Source organism: Mustela erminea, chromosome 5 (assembly GCF_009829155.1).
Source record: "Mustela erminea isolate mMusErm1 chromosome 5, mMusErm1.Pri, whole genome shotgun sequence".
Taxonomy (NCBI): Eukaryota; Metazoa; Chordata; class Mammalia; order Carnivora; family Mustelidae; genus Mustela; species Mustela erminea.
Window position 1 is genome coordinate 88,294,524 of NC_045618.1, and position 6,674 is coordinate 88,301,197.

The window sequence follows — 6,674 nt, forward strand, 5'->3', positions numbered from 1 at the left end:
GAAAGGAAGAGGTGTAAAGACCTAGGCAAGTGATATGCCCTTAGAAACTTCTAGATTTATGTTAAACCTTCCATCAGTGTCATATGGTACAGTGATTTAACCAGTTTGTAATCTATCAATTTAGATAGGTACAGTAGAATGTACCTATTTTCCCACTGTGGCAAGAAAAGTATCATTGAGATGCCTATTATTTATTAGTTGATATCCAGATATCCTGCCTGTTACAGATGATTTATCTTTGAACTTAATAATACCATCAAAGAAAGAAATAGGATTGTTTACTTTTTATTTCCTTTTCTTCTCTCCACAATCCAGTCAGTCACCAGGCACAGCTGATAGTCTTCTAATGTATTTTCTATTCTTTCTCCTTCCATGCTTCCACCTTTGTCCAAGCATATTTCACCTCTCCTTCTTACCCTCTAAGCAGAGGCAGATCCATGTTTGAGAAGATCTGAAGCTTATACAATTAGTGGGGCCCTCTTAAAGAAAAATAACACAAAATAATAAAAATAAAATTATGTATATTGAAAATGACCTTACTAGGGAAAAGGCCTAAGGCTTAGTTAGCTTCCTAGTAAAGCTGGCTTTGGGCTTCAATGATTTGTTAGGGCTTTGGAGGAGAGTGGCAAAACTGACAAGCTTCCTGCTCCCATGGTGCTCACATTCTAACCACAGGAAATAGTCTGCTTCATTAAGACCAGGAGCAAGTCATGGTGTTTGGGTGCTGATTTGATATGAGCACAATGTGGCCACTAAGATGGGAAATTAGCCCTTAAAACAGACTATGATTGACAACTCATTTCCTTCTCTCTTTCCTTCCTGGTTTCTTTCTTCCTTCTGCCTTCTTTTCTTTCCTTTTTCTTTCTTGTTGACTTTTGGTGGGGATGGGCAGGATTCAGATCGCTATTCATCCTGACCAGACCCCCACCAGAGCTACCTTCCTAAACTTGACCCTGATTTCTGCTTCCATGTTTTAATTTAAGGCATCTTTCCCTGGAAAGCTATTTTCCAAACTTTGGGTTCCTAGTATCCTGTCTTCCTCCTCAGAGCCACCAGTACCAGAGGATGAGCAGGCAAGTGAAATGTGAGGTAGAGAGAAGCAGGGGCTGGAACTTCATGCTTTGTGGTCTTTGCAGGGGCCTAGATCCTTATTGTGGGTGTCAACAGACACTGGGGAACCATATTTGTGTTTTTGCTCTTCTAGAAAAGCTGATATTCATTATGATAGTGATTATTTGGACATCAATTTAATACTTTAAGTTGCATGTACATGAGACCCTTGACATTTGCTGTATTCCAAGTCCTTTCTGAATGTCACTTATACACCGTGAAATTTATATTCTGAATAGCACTATTAGATTATCTCTTAGAATGTAAACCAGTGAAAATGAACCACCAGCATCAGGAAGAACAAGAATGCTTTTAAAAATCTGATTTCTAGATTGCATCCCACTGTGTGAAAGAGAGAGCAGCAAAGGCCTTTAAGGAAAATGACAAAGCCAGTGATTCTCAAAATTTGACAAGCACCAGAATCACCTGGAGGGCTGGTTAAAACAGATTGCTAGGCCTCAACCCAGGAGTTTCTGACTCCATCAGCTTGGGGTAAAGTCCGAGAATCTGGATTCCTTTCAAGGTCCCAAGTTATTCTGATGCTGGTCCAGGGACTATGTTTTGAAGGACATTGCCCTAGGCCTTCCCATAAGTTCAGTGACATGTGCAGTGCCAGGCTCACAAATTCACCAAGAACACCTCTCAAAGAGACACATCAGCAAAAGTACAAATCAGCCTAAGTCACAGACTTAACAATCACTTGCATATTGTCAATTTTAAATCTATAAATGCCAAGTTTCTACTTAACTTAATTTCCTTTTGTATAGCTGAGTGCTACACTGAAGCATAACCTTTGTCTCTTTTCTAAAGGACAAATGTTTCTTTTATTCAAGTATCTGGGCAATGCTATAACTAAGATGATGAAAATCCAGTGACAATGGATCAAATGCAAATATTAAGCTTTTGTGTAAATTTCTAACTGACTACCTTCTATCTGTTAGAGCTAAAATAGTTCTTTATTCAAATCTATCACAATATGGTAAGGACTGTGTATTACCAAATTTCGCTAGGATATTTGCGTTAACAAATAACTGCAAAATCTCAATAACTTACAATGCTATTTCTGCTCTACCTATCTTCTCGTTCTGGAACCCAGGCTAAAAGAAGCAGTTCCTACCGGCCACACCCTTGTCAGTGCAGAGGGAGAGGAGAATGGAGGAAGCACACCATGGTTCTCAAGACTTTTGCTCAGACATACATGGTGTATGCCACCTCTGCTTAGATTCTACTGCCCAAATAGTCACATGGCTCAGACTGATGTCAGTGTGTCATGTGACTGCACGTGGGGATGTATAGTCCTATAGGTTGGGCATCAGAAAATTGGAAAGAAAGAACAATATTGCATATTTGAAACTAAGATTTTCATTTAGCTCTAAATAGTCCAGAGTATGACTAGGGATTTTGGTGATTGACATAAGAATCCAAAACAAAGAACAAATATTTGTTATCTGCTCGCTCTGTATTAGGAAGAAAAAAAAAAAAAGGACAAGGCCAAATGATGGACAAACTGAAAGGAAAGAACATAACAAGAGTCTCAGCTAGTCAGTCCATCCCTAAAAATAGAAACTTGGATAAGCTCTTTAGTTTCCCACCTGCAATGCAGAATTACAAAACATTCCATAATCTTCTAGGAATATTTTAAGGAATCTTTTTAGGAATATTAATTTCCAGAGAGGTTAGTAATTTCTCCCAAGTTATTTTTAAAATCTATGTTTCTTCAGGGAAAAAAATGTTTCTCAAAAGTCTAAATTTAGTTTCAGCTGTTATTAAAGTCATGACATTGCACTTACTCTGAAAAGAATACCTGAAAACTTAATTTCTGACCTTGTTAAAGCAATTTTAAATTGCTTTAAACTTTTTTTTACTTTGATAGATTATGTATCCTCTACCATTAAATGAACAGGGCCAAGGGCATTTGATAATAAAATTAAACTTGTTCTCCTTTCTAAATCTAATAGAATTATATTATATACTAGTTAATATATATAATTAATACTTTGAATAACACATTTTGCTCCTCTGTCATAGCTTTCTACTAACCTATTTTCTACACATACTTAAAGGAAATGTTTATTTACTGAGATTTTTTTGTTCTCTAAGGAATAAATTCTAATTACTCTTTCATGATTGGCAACAGCTGAGATATCAAGACAATAACTATGTCTATACCAAATGGCACAAAGGTGTCTAATGTGATGTAAGTGTCTGCCTGGACTTTCACTGGTGGCTTACCATTAAGACAATACAGAGTTATGCTCCACAAATAAGTGAAACCATATGATAATTGACTCTCTCTGCTTCTTATTTCACTCAGCATAATCTCTTCCAGTCCCGTCCATGTTGCTACAAAAGTTGGGTATTCGTCCTTTCTGATGGAGGCATAATACTCCATAGTGTATATGGACCATATCTTCCTTATCCATTCATCCGTTGAAGGGCATCTTGGTTCTTTCCACAGTTTGGCGACCGTGGCCATTGCTGCTATAAACATTGGGGTACAGATGGCCCTTCTTTTCACTACATCTGTGTCTTTGGGGTAAATACCCAGGAGTGCAATGGCAGGGCCATAGGGAAGTTCTATTTTTAATTTCTTGAGGAATCTCCACACCAACTTGCATTCCCACCAACAGTGTAAGAGGGTTCCCCTTTCTCCACATCCTCTCCAACACATGTTGTTTCCTATCTTCCTAATTTTGGCCATTCTAACTGGTGTAAGGTGATATCTCAATGTAGTTTTAATTTGAATCTCCCTGATGGCTAGTGATGATGAACATTTTTTCATGTGTCTGATAGCCATTTGTATTTCTTTATTGGAGAAGTGTCTGTCCAATTATCATATGGTTTCACTTATTTGTGGAGCATAACAAAAAGCATGGAGGATATGGGGAGTTAGAGAGAAGGGGGTTGGGGTAAATTGGAAGGGGAGGTGAATCATGAGAGACTATGAACTCTGAAAAACAATCTGAGGGGTTTGAAGTGGCGGTGGGGTGGGAGGTCGGGTACCAGGTGGTGGGTATTATAGAGGGCACGGATTGCATGGAGCACTGGGTGTGGTGAAAAAATAATGATACTGTTATGCTGAAAATAAATAAATTTTTAAAAATTAAAAAAAAAAAGAAATACATGTGTGTGGGAGGGCAATACAGAGTTGCTACTGAGTTTTGTAATCTGGTAATTCCCAAATACCAAGCGTTATTAACATAAAATTAAGGGTGCTCTTTGCTTACCAGCTGCCACACCGAATAGGAAAACTAGTAATTTCCATGACTACTGGAATCCAACACTAATGGAAGGGTGCTTGGACAAACCCAAGTGGCAAATTCAGCACAGCTCTCTGGGGTCTGAGACAAGAACCATGATGATAATTGCCAATGTGAAAGGAGTCAGCCAGAAATGGATCATCTCATAGAGGGCTGCCATGCCTGACAGGCAACAGAAAACAGTAAAGTAACATGGCTGTGATTTACTGACGCTACCTGTACATTTTCCTTCTCTTAAATTATGTTTTTTTCTAACTTATTATTAGTACATGGCACATTACTTGCAAAGATCTCCTCATGCATTATCTCATTCTCTCCTCACAGCCTTTCTGGTCATATCTATTCAGAGAATGTAAGCAACTTTTCCAAAGTCATACATCTAGTTAAGGAAAGTATTAAAACTTGAATCCAGGTTCTCCATTTCATATTCTGATAGCCTTTACATTAAACCACGGCTGCCTACTCCTGATTTTTTAAAAAATAATCAAATTGCCTTGCAGTCAATTCAGTTTCCTCATTAAAATTTATGGGAGCATGAACTGATTATTCTTAATCTCAAGTTCTTTATTACATAGAAAGGATCTCTATGTCTATTACATACCCATTTATTAGAAGTGTTTAAGAATAGCCCAGCCTTGTTCCTGGGCAAATGATCTATTTACCAGAGCAGGGTAGGCAAATGTCCAGAATTACAGAAAGTGTTTCTTATAAGCATTTTGAGTTTGAGTTTGCCAGAAGTTTTTACCAGATATCTGAATCACATCCCCCATAGGTGAGACACCAAATATGAGCACAGATGACATATCTATTATCAAACCCCCTGCCCATACCTCTCAAAGCTACCTGAATAAGTGAGAAATCAATTAGGACAGGCAAAGAGATGCATTTTAGGAAAAGCAGGAGTTGCTAACTTTTATTCTACTGCTTTTTCTAGGTCACCTTGCTAGATGTTACGAATGATATGATGGCAAACAAAACCTGGTTTTTGCTGTAGAAGACATACAATCCAGGGAGAAAGATGGGAAAAATACATCAGTGATAACCAACAATGCATATTAATTAATTCTTTCATCACATACTCAACAAATGTGTATTGAAGACCAAACTTATACCAGGTACTATGCTAGAGGTGATGGATACATAAAGGAACAAAATAGAGGAGACAGGAGTGTAGAAATTAAAGCAACATGGATTCCATGCATTCTCAAATAACACAATATAGAAGCACCTTGGTGGCTCAGTTGGTTAAGCTGTGATGGTTGGTTTTGACTCAGGTTATGATTTCAGGGTCATGAGGTCAAGCCCTGTGGGTGCTTGGCATGGAGTCTGCTTCAGATGCTCTCAAGGGGAACCCTCTTACACTGTTGGTGGGAATGCAAGTTGGTGCAGCCACTTTGAAAAAGTGTGGAGATTCCTTAAGAAATGAAAAATAGAGCTACCCTATGACCCTGCAATTGCACTACTGGGTATTTACCCCAAAGACACAGATGTAGTGAAAAGAAGGGCCATCTGTACCCCAATGTTAATAGCAGCAATGGCCACGGTCGCCAAACTGTGGAAAGAACCAAGATGCCTTTCAACAGATGAATAAAGAAGATATAGTCCATATATACAATGGAGTATTAGCCTCGATCAGAAAGGATGAATACCCAAACTTTTGTATCAACATGAATGGGACTGGAGGAGATTATGCTGAGTGAAATAAGTCAAGCAGAGAGAGTCAATTATCATATGGTTTCACTTGTGGAGCACGAGTAATAACACATTGGGTGAAGGAGAGGAGAATTGAATTGGGAGAAATTGGAGAGGGAGATGAACCATGGAAGACTGTGGACTCAGAAACAAACTGAGGGTTTGGAGGGGAGGGGGTTAGGGGTTGGGTGAGCCTGGTGGTGGGTATAGAGGAGGGCACGAATTGTATGGCGTACTGGATGTGGTGCATAAACAGTGAATTTTGGAACCTGAAAAAAATAAAATTAAATTAAAAAAAAGACTCTCTCTCCCTCTACCCCTCCCCCCACATGTGTGTGCATGCTAAGATAAATAAATAAATCTTTTTAAAAAAGAAAGAATTTAAGACTTCACTGTATATATTGAAACAATACAGATGCATTACTTCCTAAGAAAGCAAAATACAAGGAGAGTGCTCTGTAGAAGTTAAAGCATCATAGATGTCACACACTTCAGGCAAATGAAGGATTAACCTGGTATTTATGTGGAAAGCCAAATGAAGCCCTAAAGAATGGTAGGAGAAAGTATTTTAGATTGGAAGACTGGTATACGTAAATTTATAGAAGATGGAAT